This window comes from Lolium perenne, chromosome 2, assembly GCF_019359855.2.
Source record: "Lolium perenne isolate Kyuss_39 chromosome 2, Kyuss_2.0, whole genome shotgun sequence".
In the NCBI taxonomy this organism is placed as follows: domain Eukaryota; kingdom Viridiplantae; phylum Streptophyta; class Magnoliopsida; order Poales; family Poaceae; genus Lolium; species Lolium perenne.
Window position 1 is genome coordinate 31,843,171 of NC_067245.2, and position 24,276 is coordinate 31,867,446.

Genomic DNA, 24,276 nt, shown 5'->3' on the forward strand with positions numbered 1-24,276 from the left:
TTTGTCGACAAGAGAACAAAAAAATATTGCTGGAGAAAGCTTATGGAACATTTCATTCTACCTCCGAAATTCAACAAACACGATGAACAGGGTAACGAGATTCCGGGTAGACGTGAGAGGAGGAGGCTAGTCAAAGAGTTCGCTCTTAAGAAGATGGCCGAAGCATTCCGGAACTTCAAGAAAAATTTATCCCATGACTTTATCAACGAGAACAAGACTACGGATTTCAAAGGACAATATGAGAAACTGAAAGATGATTGGCCAGAATTTGTGAGGCAAAAGAAATCGGAGCATTTCATTGAAATATCGAAAAAATAAGGAAAATGCGGCTAAGGAAGAGTACAATCATATTATGGGGCCAGGAGGGTACCGCCTTTCGGAGCCTAAGTGGGAGAAGATGGAGAACGACCTAAGGGCGCGAGGAATCCCTCTAGGTACAGAGGGATGGGACCCAAGGGCCAAAAGTTTGTGGTACGGGCATGGGGGATTTCTAGACCCGGAGACAGGGGTGTGTGTTCAACGGAAGAAAGCGTTTAAACCCACCCAAGCCCTTATTGACGCAATGACCCAAGCTCAAGAGGGGAAGATCAAGTTCAACAGAGAGAACGACGCGCTGACATTTTCCCTTGGGAATCCTGAACACCCAGGACGTGTACGAGGCAAAGGTGCCATTCCGTGGAAAGTAGGGTTCTCCCAGGATGATGACCCGGACGGTTACAGAAGCCGTAAGATAAAGACGGATCGGGATGCAGATCTTGTGGGGCACTTGGCATCGGAACTCCATCAGGTGAAGCAGATGGTGTATGAACTAGTAAAAGAAAGATCGGTTGCAGGGCCGCATGAAGATCTCGGAAGCCAGCTGCGGAGAAGCAGCGTGGCTTCCACGGAAGCCCCGCCTGGTGCTAATGCACCCTTGCTTGCCCCGGCTGGTGCTACCTCGGCTGGTGCTAATGCACCGACGATCGAGATTCGTGCACCGGAGCCTCACTACCCCATGGATGATGTAAAGGAGATGAAAGAATGTGATCTGCATTATCCAGTGGGGAACATATGTTCCACGAAGGTAGCTACCGGCAGTGTTTTACCCTGTACACCTGGAGAACTCCACCACAACAACCCCATTGAAGATGGCTATGCTCGTGTCACGGTGGAAGACATAGTCCAAGGGTTTGAGGACCTAGAGATTGACTATGCTACACCCGAAGGGGAGAGAAGTCTTGGAGATGTCAAGCGCCAGTTCATTCTATGGAAAAAGAAGTACATAGTGTTTCCAGGCGAGGCGCCAAGGCTAACAAGTCCATCCCCCTCCGGTGGTGGTGGTGGCGGTGGTTCACCTGCACCTCCTTCACGTCAGCCGATGCCACCCCCCAATCCACAACCTGATCCGACGGGTAAGCAGCCGCCGCCCCCAGTCTGCCTCCGGCTACGCCGCCCCCCCAATCCACCTCCGGCGAAGAAGCAGAAGCAGGCGGACAGCAAGGCAACCTCCTCCTGGACTATTAACTCGGACCCTTATGTACCTAAGACCACAAAGGTACCGGAGCCATCACTAAAGCCTCTCCTCCCAAGGCCTTGGGAACTTAGTGAAGAGCAAACCAACTTGGCCGCGGCTGGTCAGTATGACAAATGAAAGGCGGATATGAATGCGAAAAAAGAGCCTAAGCCCAAGCCAGTATTTACTGAGAAGGAAAAGAAGTGGGCTAAGTCATTTTTGACGACACCGTCCCAAGTCAAGAAGAATATGCCTGACGACTATGGACGTGAACTTCATAGGCAAAGAGAAATATTGGCGAAGCATAAGAAAGCCTTGGCGGAGAAGGAGAAGAAAGCCTTGGAGGAGAAGAAAGAAGAAAGTAAAAAAAAGCGGGAAACAAGTTGCCCAGCTCGGGGAACAGAATAAACAATCGATCCCCCCGCTCATAGTGAAAGCCGTCGGTCCGGATGCTATGACATTGTCCTTCAGAGCCGATATGGATAAGGACTTTGAACTAATGGACCCCGCTATCATAGCAGCTGCGGCAGAACAGGGAATGACTGTAACAGGTGCCAAAGAAAAAAAAGCGGCCGAGTTCGGTATGACTCTTCGTGCAGTGTTAGGCCTTGAGGATGCGCCAATGAGTGAGGTAACATTTACATATGGGCCGAATGGGCCTCTCGTCGAGCCTGCGCAGGAAGAGGATCTACCAGTACAAATGCGAAATCTGCTACGTTGGTACAAGGGTTTCATAAAAAAATAAGGCCGACAAAGAATATATTTATGCGGAAGTTAGACATGAGCATCACTTCAAACATTACTATGTACAAGTTCATATGAGTGAATTGTTCCAGCTGTTCAATCTGCGCGAGCTCGACAAATCTATCATCAGTTGCTACATTCTGTAAGTGATTTATTTCTACCTCATCTCGTTCATTGCATGCACTATATATATTATCCGAACTATATTGTTGTGTACGCTATGATGTAGAATGAAGATTGTGGAATGCAGAAAAAGGAACATCCATGATGTTGGGTTCATTGACCCACATATCGTTAATGGATATGTGTTAGAAAAGCACCCCCGCGACGTGGAGCATGACCTGTGGGAGTTTCTTACAAAGCTGCAACTCAAAAGTCAAATTCTATTTCCTTACCATTCTGGGTGAGTATTTCTGTCTTGAGCACATTCTCTTTTGTTTACTCAATGCATGGTATGTCTAATCGATGAGTTATGCATGACTGTGCATGTATCGTGTCCGCAGGTTCCACTGGATTCTGCTAATAATTGAATTTGACACCTCCAGAGTTCTCATCATGGAATCTCTGAATATGGATTCAAAGCTTTGGGTGAACATGAGAAATATGCTGCAAAGTAATTATTTTCAATTATTTGCGCTCTATATCGATCGGTCTCTTTCGTTCATTTCCTAATATCAAGTAACTAATAACTCTCTTGTTCATTTAATTTTCTTTGCCCTGTAGGGTTTGGAGACGGTTCTCAGATCAAATGATCGGTGAATTCAAAAAATATCTAGAAATTAGAAGGTTAGTTAATGTGGATATTCAGCCACCGGGGACCAATCTATGTGGATACTATGTTTGTGAGTTCATCCGGAGATGCACCTCTGAGCGGAAGCCGTCGGATGACAATGTGTGGAGGAATAACTTGCGGAAGACGCTTAGTCCAGAAGCTCGCTTCCGACCAATTCAAGAGGAACTAGCAGGATTTTTGGTGAGGGAAGTCCTCCATCCTAAAGGAGAACACTATTACGAGGACGAAGAACTTCTGATCCCGTAACTTCTGTATGGAAACTTGTTCGAAGTTGTATATGGTCATCCGAGATTGAATTCTTCTTGTTTCTAATTTCAAACAAGTTTGAAATTGTACATTCATATGCATGTATATAGTAGCGTAGAATATGTGTACTGAAACTTCTTCAAAATCAAAAATAAAACACAAAATAAAATATAAAAGAAATAAAACAATACAAATTAAAAAGAAACCAGATTTAAGGGGGGGGGGGGCTAAAACCCTAAACTCGCAGAGGCCTTTAGTCGCGGTTGGACAAGAGAACCGCGACTAAAGGTCCTCCGCCCCGACGGACGCCTGGCGCTGATACGTCTCAAACGTATCTATAATTTCTTATGTTCCATGCTACTTTTATGATGATACTCACATGTTTTATACACATTATATGTCATTATTATGCATTTTCCGGCACTAACCTATTAACGAGATGCCGAAGAGCCAGTTGCTGTTTTCTGCTGTTTTTGGTTTCAGAAATCCTAGTAAGGAAATATTCTCGGAATTGGACGAAATCAACGCCCAGGGTCCTATTTTTGGACGAAGCTTCCAGAACACCTGAGGGGAAAGGAAGTGGGGCCACGAGGTGGCCACACCACCAGGCGGCGCGGCCTGGGCCCTGGCCGCGCCAGCCTATGGTGTGGGCCCCTCGGGCGCCCCCTGACCTATTTCCTCCGCCTACTTAAAGCCTTCGTCGCGAAACCCCCAGTACCGAGAGCCACGATACGAGAAAACCTACTGAGACGCCACCGCCGCCAATCCCATCTCGGGGGATTCTGGAGAACACCTCCGGCACCCTGCCGGAGAGGGGAATCATCTCCCGGAGGACTCTACACCGCCATGGTCGCCTCCGGATGGATGAGTGAGTAGTTCACCCCTGGACTATGGGTCCATAGCAGTAGCTAGATGGTTGTCTTCTCCCCATTGTGCTTCATTGTCTGATCTTGTGAGCTGCCTATCATGATCAAGATCATCTATTTGTAATGCTACATGTGTGTTTGTTGGGATCCGATGAATAGAGAATACTATGTTATGTTGATTATCAATCTATCTATGTGTTGTTTATGATCTTGCATGCTCTCCGTTGCTAGTAGAGGCTCTGGCCAAGTCATTGCTTGTAACTCCAAGAGGGAGTATTTATGCTCGATAGTGGGTTCATGTCTCCGTGAATCTGGGGGAGTGACAACAACCTCTAAGATTATGGATGTGCTGTTGCCACTAGGGATAAAACATTGATGCTATGTTCGAGGATATAGTTATTGATTACATTACGCACCATACTTAATGCAATTGTCTGTTGTTTACAACTTAATACCGGAAGGGGTTCGGATGATAACCTGAAAGTGGACTTTTTAGGCATAGATGCATGCTGGATAGCGGTCTATGTACTTTGTCGTAATGCCCAATTAAATCTCACAATACTCATCATGTCATGTATGTGCATTGTCATGCCCTCTCTATTTGTCAATTTCCCAACTGTAATTTGTTTACCCAATATGCTATTTCTTATGGGAGAGACACCTCTAGTGAACTGTGGACCCCGGTCCATTCTTTTACATCGAATACAATCTACTGCAATACTGTTTCTACTGTTCTCTGTAAACAATCATCATCCACACTATACATCTAATCCTTTGTTACAGCAAGCCGGTGAGATTGACAACCTCACTGTTTCGTTGGGGCAAAGTACTTTGGTTGTGTTGTGCAGGTTCCACGTTGGCGCCGGAATCCCTGGTGTTGCGCCGCACTACACTCCGTCACCAACAACCTTCAACGTGCTTCTTGGCTCCTACTGGTTCGATAAACCTTGGTTTCTTACTGAGGGAAAACTTGCTGCTGTACGACATCATACCTTCCTCTTGGGGTTCCCAACGGACGAGTGCTTTACCGTCACAAGGAAGCTACGACTCCTACGTCAACAGCATCTCTTTTTCTGGCGCCGTTGCCGGGGAGATCAAGACACGCTGCAAGGGGAGTCTCCACATCGCAATCTCTTTACTTTGTTTTTGTCTTGCTTTATTTTATTTACTACTTTGTTTGCTGCACTATATCAAAACACAAAAAAATTAGTTGCTAGTTTTACTTTATTTACTATCTTGCACTCTATATCAAAAACATAAAAAAATTAGTTACTTGCATTTATTTTATCTAGTTTACTTTATTTACTATCGCTAAAATGGCCACTCCTGAAAATACTAAGTTGTGTGACTTCACAACCACAAATAATAATGATTTCTTATGCACACCTATTGCTCCACCCGCTACTACAGCGGAATTCTTTGAAATTAAACCTGCTTTACTGAATCTTGTTATGCGAGAGCAATTTTCTGGTGTTAGTTCTGATGATGCTGCTGCCCATCTCAATAATTTTGTTGAACTTTGTGAAATGCAAAAGTATAAAGATGTAGATGGTGACATAATAAAATTAAAATTGTTCCCTTTCTCATTAAGAGGAAGAGCTAAAGATTGGTTGCTATCTCTGCCTAAGAATAGTATCGATTCATGGACTAAATGCAAGGATGCTTTTATTGGTAGATATTATCCCCCTGCTAAAATTATATCTTTGAGGAGTAGCATAATAAATTTTAAACAATTAGATACTGAGCATGTTGCACAAGCATGGGAAAGAATGAAATCTTTGGTTAAAAATTGCCCAACCCATGGACTGACTACTTGGATGATCATTCAAACCTTTTATGCAGGACTGAATTTTTCTTCGCGGAACCTATTGGATTCAGCTGCTGGAGGTACCTTTATGTCCATCACTCTTGGTGAGGCAACAAAGCTTCTTATTAATATGATGATTAATTACTCTGAATGGCACATGGAAAGAGCTCCACAAGGTAAGAAGGTAAATTCTGTCGAAGAAACCTCTTCCTTGAGTGATAAGATTGATGCTATTATGTCTATGCTTGTGAATGATAGGACAAATATTGATCCTAATAACGTTCCGTTAGCTTCATTGGTTGCACAAGAAGAACATGTTGATGTAAACTACATTAAAAATAATAATTTCAACAACAATGCTTACCGGAACAATTCTAGTAACAACTATAGGCCATATCCTTATAATAATGGCAACGGCTATGGTAATTCTTATGGGAATTCTTACAACAATAATAGGAATACACCCTCTTGTCTTGAAGCCATGCTTAAAGAATTTATTAGTACACAAACTACTTTTAATAAGTCTGTTGAAGAAAAACTTGGGAAAATTGATATGCTTGCTTCTAAAGTTGATAGTCTTGCTGCTGATGTTGATCTTTTGAAATTGAAAGTTATGCCTAATAGGGATAATGAAAATAAAATTGTTACTACAGCAAATGCCATCCAAGTTAGAATTAATGAGAATATAAGATTAATGGCTGAACTGCATGCTAGGTGGGAAAGAGAAGAAAATGAAAAACTAGCTAAAGAGAATAATATAGCTAAAGTTTGGACTATTAACACCACTAGCAATGCTAATACTACACATGTTGCTGCACCTCCTACTATCAATGGTAAAATAATTGGTGTTAGCAATGTTTCCACTTCTAATGCAAAGCGCGAAAAACTGCCTGAAACTGCTAAAACTGCTGAAACTGCCTGTGATAAAACTGCTGAATTTTTTTTCCAACATTGGGGACAATGATCCCATTGCTTTAGATCATAATGGTTTGGATTTTGATGATTGTCATATCTCTGAAGTTATAAAGTTCTTAGAAAAACTTGCTAAAAGTCCTAATGCTAGTGCTATAAATTTGGCTTTCACGAAACATATTACAAATGCTCTCATAAAAGCTAGAGAAGAGAAACTAGAACGCGAAACTTCTATTCCTAGGAAGCTAGAGGATGGTTGGGAGCCCATCATTAAGATGAAGTTCAATGACTTTGGTTGTAATGCTTTATGTGATCTTGGTGCACGTATTTCTGTTATGCCTAAGAAAATTTATGATATGCTTGGCTTGCCACCATTGAAAAATTGTTATTTGGATGTTAATCCTGTTGATAATGCTATAAAGAAACCTTTGGGGAGAGTTGATAATGTTCACATTACCATTAACAATAACCTTGTCCCCGTTGATTTTGTTGTCTTGGATATTGAATGCAATGCATCTTGTCCCATTATATTGGGAAGACCTTTTCTTCGAACTGTTGGTGCTACCATTGATATGAAGGAAGGTAATATTAAATATCAATTTCCTCTCAAGAAAGGTATGGAACACTTCCCTAGAAAGAGAATGAAGTTACCTTTTGATTCTATCATTAGAACGAATTATGATATTGATGCTTCATCTCTTGATAATACTTGATACACACTTTCTGCGCCTAGCTGAAAGGCGTTAAAGAAAAGCGCTTATGGGAGACAACCCATATTTTTACTACAGTATTTTTGTTTTATATTTGTGTCTTGGAAGTTGTTTACTACTGTAGCAACCTCTCCTTATCTTAGTTTTATTGCATTGTTGTGCCAAGTAAAGTCTCTAATAAAAGTATGATACTAGATTTGGATTACTGCGCAGAAATAGTTTTCTTTGCTGTCACGAATCTGGGTCTAATTCTCTGTAGGTAACTAAGAAAATTATGCCAATTTACGTGAGTGATCCTCAGATATGTACGCAACTTTCATTAGTTTTAAGTTTTTTCATTTGAGCAAGTCTGGTGCCTGTTAGAAATTCGTCTTTACGAACTGTTCTGTTTTTGACAGATTCTGCCTTTTATTTTGCATTGCCTGTTTTATCATGCTTGATGTATTTCTTTATTCCATTGACTTTCAGTAGCTTTGTGCAATGTCCAGAAGTATAAAGAATGATTGTGTCACCTCTGAATATGTGAATTTTAATTGTGCACTAACCCTCTAATGAGTTGCTTTGAGTTTGGTGTGGAGTAAGTTTTCAAGGATCAAGAGAGGAGGATGATATACACCATGATCAAGGAGAGTGAAAGCTCTAAGTTTGGGGATGCCCCGGTGGTTCACCCCAGCATATATCAAGAAGACTCAAGCGTCTAAGCTTGGGGATGCCCAAGGCATCCCCTTCTTCATCGACAACATTATCAGGTTCCTCCCCTGAAACTATATTTTTATTCCGTCACATCTTATGTACTTTGCTTGGAGCGTCTGTTTGTTTTTGTTTTTTTTTTGTTTGAATAAAATGGATCCTAGCATTCATTGTATGGGAGAGAGACACGCTCCGCTGTTGCATATGGACACATATGTCCTTAGGCTTTACTCATAGTATTCATGGCGAAGTTTCTTCTTCGTTAAATTGTTATATGGTTGGAATTGGAAAATGATATATGTGGTAATTGGTATAACATCTTGAATAATGTGATACTTGGAAATTGTTGTGCTCATGTTTAAGCTCTTGCATCATATACTTTGCACCTATTAATGAAGAAATACATAGAGCTTGCTAAAATCTGATTTGCATGTTTGGTTTCTCTAAGGTCTAGATAATTTCTAGTATTGAGTTTGAACAACAATGAAGACGGTATAGAGTCTTATAATGTTACAATATGTCTTTTATGTAAGTTTTGCTGTACCGGTTCATCCTTGTGTTTGTTTCAAATAACCTTGCTAGCCTAAACCTTGTATCGAGAGGGAATACTTCTCATGCATCCAAAATCCTTGAGCCAACCACTATGCCATTTGTGTCCACCATACCTACCTACCACATGGTATTTCTCCGCCATTCCAAAGTATATTGCTTGAGTGCTACCTTTAAAATTTCCATTCTCTACCTTTACAATATATAGCTCATGGGACAAATAGCTTAAAAACTATTGTGATATTGAATATGTACTTATGCACTTTATCTCTTATTAAGTTGCTTGTTGTGCGATAACCATGTTTCTGAGGACGCCATCAACTATTTCTTTGTTGAATATCATGTGAGTTGCTATGCATGTCCGTCTTGTCTGAAGTAAGAGAGATCTACCACCTTATGGTTAAGCATGCATATTGTTAGAGAAGAACATTGGGCCGCTAACTAAAGCCATGATCCATGGTGGAAGTTTCAGTTTTGGACATATATCCTCAATCTCATATGAGAATAATAATTGTTGCCACATGCCTATGCATTAAAGAGGAGTCCATTATCTGTTGTCTATGTTGTCCCGGTATGGATGTCTAAGTTGAGAATAATCAAAAGCGAGAAATCCAATGCAAACTTTCTCCTTAGACCTTTGTACAGGCGGCATAGAGGTACCCCATTGTGACACTTGGTTAAAACATGTGTATTGCAATGATCCGGTAGTCCAAGCTAATTAGGACAAGGTGCGGGCACTATTAGTATACTATGCATGAGGCTTGCAACTTGTAGGATATAATTTACATAACTCATATGCTTTATTACTACCGTTGACAAAATTGTTTCTTGTTTTCAAAATAAAAGCTATAGCACAAATATAGCAATCGATTCTTTCCTCTTTGAAGGACCTTTCTTTTACTTTTATGTTGAGTCAGTTCACCTATTTCTTTCTACCTCAAGAAGCAAACACTTGTGTGAACTGTGCATTGATTCCTACATACTTGCATATTGCACTTGTTATATTACTCTATGTTGACAATATCCATAAGATATACATGTTACAAGTTGAAAGCAACCGCTGAAACTTTATCTTCCTTTGTGTTGCTTCAATGCTTTCTACTTTGAATTATTGCTTTATGAGTTAACTCTTATGCAAGACTTATTGATGCTTGTCTTTAAGTACTATTCATGAAAAGTCTTTGCTTTATGATTCAGTTGTTTACTCATGTCATTTACCATTGTTTTGATCGTTGCATTCATTACATGTGCTTACAATAGTATGATCAAGATTATGTTGGTAGCATTGTCACTAAGAAATTATCTTTGTTATCGTTTACCTACTCGGGACGAGTAGGAACTAAGCTTGGGGATGCTTGATACGTCTCAAACGTATCTATAATTTCTTATGTTCCATGCTACTTTTATGATGATACTCACATGTTTTATACACATTATATGTCATTATTATGCATTTTCCGGCACTAACCTATTAACGAGATGCCGAAGAGCCAGTTGCTGTTTTCTGCTGTTTTTGGTTTCAGAAATCCTAGTAAAGAAATATTCTCGGAATTGGACGAAATCAACGCCCAGGGTCCTATTTTTGGACGAAGCTTCCAGAACACCTGAGGGGAAAGGAAGTGGGGCCACGAGGTGGCCACACCACTGTGCGGCGCAGCTCGGGCCCTGGCCGCGCCAGCCTATGGTGTGGGCCCCTCGGGCGCCCCGACCTATTTCCTCCGCCTACTTAAAGCCTTCGTCGCGAAACCCCGCACCGAGAGCCACGATACGAGAAAACCCTGCGAGACGCCGCCGCCGCCAATCCCATCTCGGGGGATTCGGAGAACACCTCCGCACCCTGCCGGAGAGGGGGAATCATCTCCCGGAGGACTCTACACCGCCATGGTCGCCTCCGGATTGATGAGTGAGTAGTTCACCCCTGGACTATGGGTCCATAGCAGTAGCTAGATGGTTGTCTTCTCCCCATTGTGCTTCATTGTCTGATCTTGTGAGCTGCCTATCATGATCAAGATCATCTATTTGTAATGCTACATGTGTGTTTGTTGGGATCCGATGAATAGAGAATACTATGTTATGTTGATTATCAATCTATCTATGTGTTGTTTATGATCTTGCATGCTCTCCGTTGCTAGTAGAGGCTCTGGCCAAGTCATTGCTTGTAACTCCAAGAGGGAGTATTTATGCTCGATAGTGGGTTCATGTCTCCGTGAATGCAGGGGAGTGACAAAGAACCTCTAAGATTATGGATGTGCTGTTGCCACTAGGGATAAAACATTGATGCTATGTTCGAGGATATAGTTATTGATTACATTACGCACCATACTTAATGCAATTGTTTGTTGTTTACAACTTAATACCGGAAGGGGTTCAGATGATAACCTGAAAGTGGACTTTTTAGGCATAGATGCATGCTGGATAGCGGTCTATGTATTTTGTCGTAATGCCCAATTAAATCTCACAATACTCATCATGTCATGTATGTGCATTGTCATGCCCTCTCTATTTGTCAATTGCCCAACTGTAATTTGTTTACCCAATATGCTATTTCTTATGGGAGAGACACCTCTAGTGAACTGTGGACCCCGGTCCATTCTTTTACATCGAATACAATCTCTTGCAATCTTTGTTTCTACTGTTCTCTGCAAACAATCATCATCCACACTATACATCTAATCCTTTGTTACAGCAAGCCGGTGAGATTGACAACCTCACTGTTTCGTTGGGGCAAAGTACTTTGGTTGTGTTGTGCAGGTTCCACGTTGGCGCCGGAATCCCTGGTGTTGCGCCGCACTACACTCCGTCACCAACAACCTTCAACGTGCTTCTTGGCTCCTACTGGTTCGATAAACCTTGGTTTCTTACTGAGGGAAAACTTGCTGCTGTACGACATCATACCTTCCTCTTGGGGTTCCCAACGGACGAGTGCTTTACCGTCACAAGGAAGCTACGACTCCTACGTCAACAGCAGGCGCCCACGTGGATGGCCCTTTAGTCGCGGTTCGTAAGCAACCGCGACTATGGGGGGGGGGGGGGGGGGGGGTTTAGTCGCGCTTAATTAGTCCCGGTTGCGCAACCGGGACTAAAGCCCGTTACCAACCGGGACTAAAGCCCCTTTTTCTACCAGTGCTAGTTTCTATTCAGAGTTGTTCAATTGTCAAGTTGGGCAATTACCAATGAAGTACCTTGGTATAACCTCGGGTTTTGTGTCACATCATCTCCATGTATGCATAGACGCGTGCAGAGCAAGAGATTAGACCCACCTCACCGCAACTAGGGTTCTTCGCGGGGGCGTTTGTAGAGGTGTAAGGTTCGGATCATATAAATTACCGCCGAAGAAGGTGGAGGCCACACTCAACAATCTTGAGAGGCGCCATGCGTGCCAGCACAATTTCGAATTGTTTACATGCTGGTAGGATTTGGCATGTAAGCTACTGGATTGATCGATGCTTCTAGCGAGTCCAAAAGGGCACTCTGTGTGTGTTATTCTGCTGTTGCATCTGCTGCTCCCTCGTCGTGGCTGCTGACATCTTGGATCCCTTTTCCACCGTCTTGTCATTGTCGATCTGTTGTTGCCGACACTGCTCGCTGCAGAACGGGGTGTCTCTCATGGCGCACGTAATCTAATCAGGAACCGTGTTTAGATGATCAGGCCGTAGTGTCAGCTTCATAACAATAAGGTGTATTGGTCTAGATGTTTACATGTACGTACATGAAAGATGTATATGTTTCCTGTGAGCGTGCGCGTGCACCAGAAGAAGGCGTGGAGGTAGTGGTGGAAATGTTCACCGGTGTTGTTATCGCGGGATGACGCACGGAGGGGCCTTGATGAAGGCGATCTCCGGTTGCAAGGGTGGAGCGCACGACTCAAAATCTTGTGGTGATTTCGAGGACTGTCTCCAAGGAGGTGGAGAAGTAGTAGTAGTCCTCCATTTGTTGGTTCAGTGGCCTTCTACTTGACTGGTTGGAGCAACCCTGAACTAGCGTGCGAACACATGCCGACATATGGGGCCCAAACAAGGGCCCATCACCAAACGACGGACGGATCCCCATAGCCGGCAGGCAAACGGTGAATTCTATTTAACGCTCAACATGAATGGTATCTACTTGACATTATCCTTCAGCACGTACTCCCGATCGGTAGTTTTGGGCCGGCCTATTAGGTTTATTTGAGAGATGTCTTCTCCCGTATTCTTCTTGGTTTCTTTCATCACCACGAACCTGCATCATGTTCCTCTCCTTTTTCTTTTGTATTTTATATTTTTTTCCTTTTTAAAATTAATGCCATTTTCAATTTCATGAATAGTTTTAAAGTCATGAATAATATTTCGAATGCACGGACATTTTTAAACGCATAAACATCTTTCCAAATTCATGAATATTTTTAAAATTGATGATTTAAAAAAATTGCAAACATCTTTTTCAAATTCGTGAAGACTTTCAAATGCATTATTTTTTCCAATGTAGAATCCTTGAATATTTTAAATTCGTGAGCATTTTTAAAATCTAGTGTTTAACTTTTAAACATGCAAATATTTTTAAGCGTGAAAATTTTCTAAAAGCGTTTTTTAAGAGAAAATATTTTCCAAATGCCAACATTTTTTGAAATATTACATTTTAAAGCGCGAACAATTTCTAAACGCCAACATTTTCTAAACTTGAACATTTTTTAAGCACGAAAGTTTTCTGAACATGCACGAACATTTTCTCATTGCGGACATTTTTTAAGTGCGATCAGTTTTTAAAATGTTACAATATTAAAGTGCAAGCATTCTTTCGAACTCATGAGATATCAAAATCCGTAAATATTTTTGAAATTTAAATCCATATTTTGGTTTCACCAAAACATTTAAATTAATGAAAGGAACCTAACATATTTTGCCACAAGCAGCTGCAAGCGAGAGGAAAATTTAATAATCCTGCTTCCTTTTTCCAACAGCAACAATAGTAGAAATAAGGTGGTAGTGCGCTAGGCACTGTGGAAGAAACAGCAAATGGGCAAGGCAAACAGCACGGAGGGTGCACTTAGCCTCATCAATTAATTGACGCGAGAAGGTGTGCTTAAGAAAACGCAATTAGCGAGAACAGCGGCATGACCGGTTTCACATTTAGGCACATATTTTTGCAGGTGGGGTCAGCGACAGCGACTCACGGCTCGCTCAGGAGCGCTCCCAATGCTAGGAGCTTAGGCCATCTCTAGCGGGCCGACGTATTTCAGACGTTCGAAATGTCCGTTTGCGTCGGCCCGCGGACGCGATGTGATCCAGGGTGATCGTTTGCGTCTTGGGTACCTTCAGCGGTGCCGACGCATTTTTTCACCGGGGACAGCGTCAAGGTCGCTAATGGCGTTTTACGTCCCGTCGAGGACTGCCGCCGGCGATTAACGGTTCTCACGCGACGATGATCGTTCCCGCGCTTGCCCAATACATTGGCAAGTTTCGCTGGCGTTTCGCGCGCCCGAGAAACGCTCTGCGCGCCAACGCCGTTTCCCGCCGCGCTGTGGCTATATATGGTGGACACCGGCGGGGGTGACGGGCACACCTCAAGCTACCATCCATCCATGGCCGACCACATGAATTGGGAGCGCGTTGTTCACATGTGCCGCCAGCTCCACCCGGAGGAGGAGGAGGACGAGGTAGCCGCCGCCGGCGTTGAGGCGCAGCAGCTGGACCTGGAGGTGGCGGCGGCGGAGGCGGAGGTCGCGGAGGCGGAGGCGGAGCCGGCAGAGCGCGCGGAAGGGCGCCTCGCGGCGACCAGGGCGGAGATCGCCAATGCCATGGCCGAGCTCGCCGACGCCAGGGCCGAGCTCGCGGAGGCGCGGGCGGCCATCGCGGCCCCTCCGACCGACGCCGTCATCCACGACATCGCGGACGACGACGTCCCCGTGGTCCCCGTGCCCATGCGCTTCGAGTGCGCCGGCGACCAGCGGATTCTGCTCGCGTCCTTCGAGTCCCTGGCTGGGGACGCCCAGCGACGTCAGGCTTGGATGGCGGAGGAGGAAGCCCACAGCTATGCGATGGCCATGGCTGGGGGGTTAATGTGCTCCGGCCTGGACTCGCTCCAGCGTAGGGGCCCTTCTCCCGCGCGGGTCGAGCAGGAGAACCGCGAGCTGGAGGCCGCCATCGCCGCCAGGGACGAAGCGGTGGCGGCGGCGGCTAGGGACAGGGCCCGCTTCGTCGCCGACGTGGCGGCGATCCAGGCGGCGGTCCAAGCGGAGGAGGAGGCGCGGGCGGCGGCGGCGGTCCAGGCGGCGGCAGAGGAGGAGGAGGAGGAGGAGGAGGCCTAGGCGGCGGCTGGCAAGGTGGCGGAGGCCCAGGCGCTGGCCATGTGTGACAGCAGCCTGGCCGAGGCCCTCGAGCGGCACAGGCGGCAGGACGAAATGTCCGTTCGCCGGCGTGCGCGGCGCGCGGAGTGCGCGAAGCGCTCCCGCTTCGACGACGGCGCCAGCCCTTCTGGCGGCCAGTAGTAGGGCGCGTGACTGCGAGTAACCGAGGCCGGTGTAGGCCGCGCGACGGCGAGTAGGTACGGCCGTTGTAGTTTTAAGTTAACTCGACTAACCATCTATGTAAAGATGGTCCTTTTGGCCAATCAATAGTAATGAAAAAATCTTTTGCTTACCTAGTCACTGCCGACCGGGCCCGGATGTACCCAACGCGGACATTTTCCACGACCGCCGAGCGTCCGTGGAGACGCAAACCTGGCACATATTTGGGCCAGATTTGCATCTCCGCGGACGGCCCGGTCACTTTGCGTCGCCCCGCTGGAACAGGCCCCAGACGCATTTCCGGTCACGGCGGACGAAAACGGTCGCTCAGCGACCATTTGCGTTGCGCCGCTGGAGGGCATCTCCAACTGGGCGACCCAAACGGACCCGCTGAGCCGTCCGTTTTGGGCCGTTTGGGTGGCCGCGCGGACACCCGGACAGCGCCCCGCGCCCGCGTGCCCGTTTGGGTCGCACGCTGCACCCAACACAGCGGCCACCCATTTAGCCATTTGGCATATTTCTTTGAGAAATAGGCCATCTGGCCACACATACTTATAAATAGTATGTAACAAATATAGAATAATATCTAACAATTATAGAATAATATCAAATAGCATAAAATAATATCAAATAAAATGTTGCATGATGAAGAAATGAAATGTGCCATAGTTCGAACAAATATAAAAATTACAAATTAAGATTGTCAACTCAATTTGGGTGCTCTAGGATCTCCTTCTGCCTCTTCTCGAACCAAGCTCTCTTCGCCTCGCTCATGTTGGTCAAGTCGGCGTTCATGATCAGGTTGTCCTCGGCTTGCCGTTTGAGCTCAACTTCCTTCGCCTTCAACTCCACCTCTTGGGCCCTTGCCATTGCTATGAGCTCAATTTCTCTCTCTTTGAGCTCAATTTCTCTAGCTTTGGTCTTGGCCTTGACCTCTTCAATCTCAAGCTTCTTCTTTTGGACATCGAAGTAGTTTTTCCTGTCTTCATCTTTCTCCCGGCGTCTTCTCTCATCCCTCTTGTCCGTGGACACCTCTCTGTCGGCATGCATCTCCTTCAAAGTGCCAAACAATAGCATGGATGAGGCATCACGCTTCATGTCAGCTTTGGTTGCCTTGTGGCCGCGAGGACGACTTGCACAAGAAGCGGAGCTACCGCAAGGCTGCCCACCATCAAGGTCAATGACCGTGGGATCTTTGGCGGTCTTGTTGCTAGTCAAGGTCGCCATATACCCGTCGTACCCCTCCTGGAACTTGGGGGTGCCATGGAGTTCCTTCCAACAATGAGGGAAGGCAAAGGTCTTTTCTCCATTGTTGGCTTTGTACCATTCCAAAGCTTGCCCCACCTAGAGCAAAGCAAGACACCAATGATAAACATATGTGCAAACATTGGATGACTAAGTTGAGGTTAAGAATCATACCAAGTCCTTCGCACCCATGCCACTAACGGGGATCTGCTTCACGTGATCATACGCCGCCTGGAACTTGTTGCATTCCATTTGAATTGCTCCGCACCTCTTTTGGAGCGATGTCTCGCTACGGTCGCTCTCAAATGGCTCTTATCCGTATTTGCATTGTTCATGGAAGTAATCATAGATCCGGCGCCAGAATGCGGTCCCCTTCTGCTCGGCACCCGTCAATGCATCTTGCCCGATGGTCAACCATCCATCGACGAGCACCTTGTCCTCATTCTCCGTGTAGTTGCTGGTTCTTTTACTTACGCGGCGACCTCGAGCATGTGCAGCTGCGGCTTGCGTGAGCTCCTGAGCGAACAACGGCTCCTCCTCGATGTTAATGCTGCCGGGACAGGCAGTGCTGTCCTGCTGTGTGTCAATGGGAGGTGGCTGGGGAGCCTTCTCGGTTGAAGCATAGGGCATGGGGGTCGGCATTGTCTGCGTGTAGGATGGAGGGGCCTGCACGGTGGACGGTGCCTGCATCGGAGGCGGCGCGCACTCGACCGACAAATCGTCGAGCAGGTTGCGTGCTCCGGCCATCGCTGCTGATCCCATGTGCTTGGGACCTTTGGAGTTTGCCGGCGCACGGTTCAGGTCAATGGACGAAGGAGACGGCCCCGTGAAGGACTCGCCCACCTCCGGTGACCCATCCCGTGACGGGTACGTGATGACCCACAAGTATAGGGGATCGCAACAGTCTTCGAGGGAAGTAAAACCCAATTTATTGATTCGACACAAGGGGAGCCAAAGAATATTTGTAAGCCTTAACAGCGGAGTTGTCAATTCAGCTGCACCTGGAAACAGATTTGCTCGCAAGAGTTTATCAGTAGTAACAGTTTTATAGCAGTAGCAGTAGTGAAATATCAGCAGCAGTGTAACAAAGACAGCAGTAGTGATTATAGTAAACATCAGGATTAAAATATTGTAGGCACAGGGATGGATGAACGGGCGTTGCATGGATGAGAGAAAATCATGTAACAATCAAAGTAGGGCATTTGCAGATAGTAATAAAACAGAATCCAAGTACTAAACAATCCATAGGCATGTGTTCCATATTTAGTCGTACGTGCTCGCAATGAGAAACTTGCACAACATCTTTTGTCCTACCAGCCGGTGGCAGCCGGGCCTCTAGGGAATCTACTGGAAATTAAGGTACTCCTTTTAATAGAGCACCGGAGCATAGCATTAACACTCCGTGAACACATGTGATCCTCACATCACCGCCTTCCCCTCCGGTTGTCCCAATTTCTGTCACTTTGGGGCCTCGGGTTCCGGACAGTGACATGTGTATACAACTTGCAGGTAAGATCATAAAACAATGAATATCATCATAAAACAATAACATGTTCAGATCTGAGATCATGGCACTCGGGCCCTAGTGACAAGCATTAAGCATAACAAGTTGCAACAATATCATCAAAGTACCAATTACGGACACTAGGCACTATGCCCTAACAATCTTATGCTATTAAATGACCAATCTCATCCAATCCCTACCATCCCCTTCAGCCTACATCGGGGGAATTACTCACACATGGATGGGGGAAACATGGCTGGTCGATGGAGAGTCATCGGTGGTGATGATGGCGATGATCTCCTCCAATTCCCCGTCCCGGCGGAGTGCCAGAACGGAGTTTCTGGTCTCGAGACGGAGTTTCGCGATGGCGGCGGTGTTCTGGATGGCTTCTGGCGATTTTGTCTAACCCCCGTGCGTTTTTAGGTCGAAGACCTTAAGTAGTCCAGAGGGGGGGCATCTGGGGCTGCCCGAGGCGACGCCACCATAGGCCGGCGCGGCCCAGGGGCCTGCCGCGCCGCCTGGTGGGGTGGCCGCCTCGTGGCCCCCCTCCTTCTGGTCTTCTGGCTCCGTCCCTCTTCTATGAAAATAGGTCCATTGGAATAAACTCCGGGGATTTTCCTGAAAGTTGAGTTTCTGCACAAAAACGAGACACCAGGGCAATTTTGCTGAAAATAGCGTTAGTCCGTGTTAGTTGCATCCAAAATACACAAATTAGAGGCAAAACAATAGCAAAAGTGTTCGGGAAAGTAGATACGTTTTGGACGTATCAACTCCCCCCAAGCTTAGCTTATTGCTTGTCCTCAAGCAATTCAGTTAACAACTGAGTGCGATAAAAGAACTTTCACGAACACATTTGTTCATATGATGTAAATATTCTCATGATATGGACAAGTACTTAGGCAATTCATAATAGGATACATGCAAATAAAATCATCTAATAGCTATGTCAATCATGGAAAAGGTACCAACAAATTAATAATAAGCATCATGAATCATGTCTATCAGCAGGATTGCAATGTTCATAAAAAGATATGATAAAGTGGTATCTCGTTTGCCCGTATTTGTACAGCAAAACATAAATGCTCAGGCACCTTTGAAGTTCATGGAAAGACTAGAAGTAGAGATTGTCAAAGATAAAAGCATCAAAGTTATACCACAAATAATCACATTTTGGGACAAGAATATTATACTAAGAATGACAGTTGTGCTCTCAAGAAAGTGCTCAAAGAAAGGATGGTGACTCAATGTAAAAGTAAAAACTTGACCCTTCGCAGAGGGAAGCAGGGATTAACATGCGCTAGAGCTTTTCATTTTTAAAATAGGAGTAAAATTATTTTGAGAGGTGTTTGTTGTTGTCAACGAATGGTAATGGGTACTCCAACTACTTCGTCAACCAGACTTTCAAGAGCGGCTCCCATGAAGGACGTTATATCTACCAGCAAGGTAGATCATCCCTCTTCTCTTTTATTTACACACGTATTTTAGTTTTATTATGGATGACACTCCTCCCAACCTTTGCTTACACAAGCCATGGCTAACCGAATCCTCGGGTGCCTTCCAACATTCTCATACCATGGAAGAGTGTCTATTTGCAAAATTAAGTTGCTTACTGTTGAATCAGGGCAAAACACGTGAAGAGAATTATCGACGAAAGTTAATTAATTGGTGCTGGGAACCCCGTTGCCAGCTCTTTTTGTAAAATTATTGGATAAGCGGATGTGCCACTAGTCCATTATGAAAGTCTGTCAAAAGTAAATGACAAAGTTGAAAGATAAACACCACATACTTCCTCATGAGCTATAAAACATCGACGCAAATTGAGAAGTATTTTGAAGGTATAAAGGTAGCGCATGAGAATTTACTTGGAATGGTTTGAAATGCCATGCATAGGTATTTATGGTGGACACTTTGGAATAACTTGGTTTTCATGGATTTGGAAGCACGAGTGATACGTCTCAAACGTATCTATAATTTCTTATGTTCCATGCTACTTTTATGATGATACTCACATGTTTTATACACATTATATGTCATTATTATGCATTTTCCGGCACTAACCTATTAACGAGATGCCGAAGAGCTAGTTGCTGTTTTCTGCTGTTTTTGGTTTCAGAAATCCTAGTAAGGAAATATTCTCGGAATTGGACGAAATCAACGCCCAGGGGCCTATTTTTCCACGAAGCTTCCAGAAGATCGAGGGAGAGTCGAAGTGGGGCCACGAGGTGGCGACACACCAGGGCGGCGCGGCCCAAGCCCTGACCGCGCCGGCCTGTTGTGTGGGCCCCTCGCATCGCCTCTTGACCTGCCCTTCCGCCTACTTAAAGCCTTCGTCGCGAAACCCCCAGTACCGAGAGCCACGATACGGAAAACCTTACTGAGACGCCGCCGCCGCCAATCCCATCTCGGGTGATTCAGGAGATCGCCTCCGGCACCCTGCCGGAGAGGGGAATCATCTCCCGGAGGACTCTACACCGCCATGGTCGCCTCCGGATTGATATGTGAGTAGTTCACCCCTGGACTATGGGTCCATAGCAGTAGCTAGATGGTTGTCTTCTCCTCATTGTGCTATCATTGTCTGATCTTGTGAGCTGCCTATCATGATCAAGATCATCTATCTGTAAAGCTACATGTGCGTTTGTTGGGATCCGATGGATAGAGAATACTATGTTATGTTGATTATCAATCTATTGTCTATGTGTTGTTTATGATCTTGCATGCTCTCCGTTGCTAGTAGAGGCTCTGGCCAAGTCATTGCTTGTAACTCCAAGAGGGAGTATTTATGCTCGATAGTGGGTTCATGCCTCCATTAAATCTGGGACAGCGACAGAAGGTTCTAAGGTTGTGGATGTGCTGTTGCCACTAGGGATAAAACATTGATGCTATGTCCGAGGATGTAGTTATTGATTACATTACGCACCATACTTAATGCAATTGTCTGTTGTTTGCAACTTAATACTGGAAGGGGTTCGGATGATAACCTGAAAGTGGACTTTTTAGGCATAGATGCATGCTGGATAGCGGTCTATGTACTTTGTCGTAATGCCCAATTGAATCTCACAATACTCATCATGTCATGTATGTGCATTGTCATGCCCTCTCGATTTGTCAATTTCCCAACTGTAATTTGTTTACCCAATATGCTATTTCTTATGGGAGAGACACCTCTAGTGAACGGTGGACCCCGGTCCATTCTTTTACATCGAATACAATCTACTGCAATACTTGTTTTACTGTTCTCTGCAAACAATCATCATCCACACTATACATCTAATCCTTTGTTACAGCAAGCCGGTGAGATTGACAACCTCACTGTTTCGTTGGGGCAAAGTACTTTGGTTGTGTTGTGCAGGTTCCACGTTGGCGCCGGAATCCCTGGTGTTGCGCCACACTACATCTCGCCGCCATCAACCTTCAACGTGCTTCTTGGCTCCTACTGGTTCGATAAACCTTGGTTTCTTACTGAGGGAAAACTTGCTGCTGTACACATCATACCTTCCTCTTGGGGTTCCCAACATCACAAGGAAGCTACTACGCCCACATCAACTGTGCGCAAGCAGCTAATTTTCTGGCGCCGTTGCTGGGGAGATCAAGACACGCTGCAAGGGGAGTCTTCACAATCCAATCTCTTTACTTTGTTTTTGTCTTGCTTTATTTTATTTACTACTTTGTTTGCTGCACTAAAACAAAACACAAAAAAAATTAGTTGCTAGTTTTACCTTATTTACTATCTTGTTTGCTATATCAAAAACACAAAAAATTAGTTACTTGCATTTACTTTACTTATTTCATCATGTTTCCTCCTAAGTTCACTCTAAAAGACATACCGGTAGGACAAGGGTCTATAATTGGAAGAGATAATATAGAAGAATTTTTCACTCATGTTAGTATGCACGAAGATCTTAAAGATATACCCCTCACAAAAGCTGTCCCTACTTATGAAGATGCCTCTATTTGTTTGGTACGCATGATGGAAGCTAGATTTATTATTCTCAACCCCATGATACAACACATGTTTCTTACACTTTCTGATATGGAGAGGGGAGAGAAGAGAGATTTTGTTCTAAAAGTCCTAGTGCGAGAATTTGAGGATATAGCCAAAGAAGCTAGAAAAGTTTTTAGTAAGCATGAGAGGCTTGGTATGTTCACTGATTTTAGAAGAACACTTGAAAAAATGGATATGGATAGAATAAGGTACACTAATAATGTTAATGATAGTGGAGAGATTAAAGTACCGATACCTATTAAGCTCCTAGGAATGCATGAAGCATTAGAAAAGAATTTTGATTGGATTGTTCCTGAAAATTTGTTTGATGAGAATAGCAAGCCTAAAAGTAATGTAAAAGGAGCCTCTGAAACTTACATAGATAAAATACAATTCATTGATGCTTCATCTCTTGATAATACTTGATATACACTTTCTGCGCCTAGCTGAAAGGCGTTAAAGAAAAGCGCTTATGGGAGACAACCCATGTTTTTACTACAGTATTTTTGTTTTATATTTGAGTCTTGGAAGTTGTTACTACTGTAGCAACCTCTCCTTATCTTAGTTTTATTGCATTGTTGTGCCAAGTAAAGTCTCTAATAGAAGTATGATACTAGATTTGGATTACTGCGCAGAAACAGATTTCTTTGCTGTCACGAATTTGGGTCTAATTATCTGTAGGTAACTCAGAAAATTATGCCAATTTACGTGTGTGATCCTCAGATATGTACGCAACTTTCATTAGTTTTGAGTTTTCTCATCTGAGCAAGTCTGGTGCATGTTAAAAATATGTCTTTACAAACTGTTCTGTTTTGACAGATTCTGCCTTTTATTTCGCATTGCCTGTTTTGCCATGCTTGATGGATTTTTCGATTCCATTGAATTTCAGTAGCTTTGTGCAATGTCCAGAAGTATAAAGAATGATTGTGTCACCTCTGAATATGTGAATTTTAATTGTGCACTAACCCTCTAATGAGTTGCTTTGAGTTTGGTGTGGAGGAAGTTTTCAAGGATCAAGAGAGGAGGATGATACAACATGATCAAGGAGAGTGAAATCACTAAGCTTGGGGATGCCCCGGTGGTTCACCCCTGCATATATCAAGAAGACTCAAGCGTCTAAGCTTGGGGATGCCCAAGGCATCCCCTTCTTCATCAACAACATTATCAGGTTCCTCCCCTGAAACTATATTTTTATTCCATCACATCTTATGTACTTTTCTTGGAGCGTCTGTTTGTTTTTGTTTTTGTTTTGTTTGAATAAAATGTATCCTAGCATTCATTGTGTGGGAGAGAGACACGCTCCGCTGTTGCATATGGACAAATACTTTCTTCTTCGTTAAATTGTTATATGGTTGGAATTGGAAAATGATACATGTAGTAATTGCTAAAATGTCTTGGATAATGTGGTACTTGGCAATTGTTGTGCTCATGATTAAGCTCTTGCATCATATACTTTGCACCTATTAATGAAGAAATACATAGAGCATGCTAAAATCTGGTTTGCATGTTTGGTTTCTCTAAGGTCTAGATAATTTCTAGTATTGAGTTTGAACAACAAGGAAGACGGTGTAGAGTCTTATAATGTTTACAATATGTCTTTTATGTGAGTTTTGCTGCACCGCTTCATCCTTGTGTTTGTTTCAAATAAACCTTGCTAGCCTAAACCTTGTATCGAGAGGGAATACTTCTCATGCATCCAAAATCCTTGAGCCAAACACTATGCCACTTGTGTCCACCATACCTACCTACTACATGGTATTTCACCGCCATTCCAAAGTAAATTGCTTGAGTGCTACCTTTAAAATTTCCATTCTTTATCTTTGCAATATATGGCTCATGGGACAAATAGCTTAAAAACTATTGTGATATTGAATATGTACTTATGCACTTTATCTCTTATTAAGTTGCTTGTTGTGCGATAACCATGTTCCTGGGGACGCCATCAACTACTCTTTGTTGAATATCATGTGAGTTGCTATGCATGTCCGTCTTGTCTGAAGTAAGGGAGATTTACCACTCATTTAATGGTTAGAGCACGCATAATGTTAGAGAAGAACATTGGGCCGCTAACTAAAGCCATGATCCATGGTGGAAGTTTCAGTTTTGGACATATATCCTCAATCTCATATGAGAACATTAACTGTTGCTACATGCTTATGCATTAAAGAGGAGGTCCATTATCTGTTGTCTATGTTGTCCCGGTATGGATGTCTAAGTTGAGAATAATCAAAAGCGAGAAATCCAATGCGAGCTTT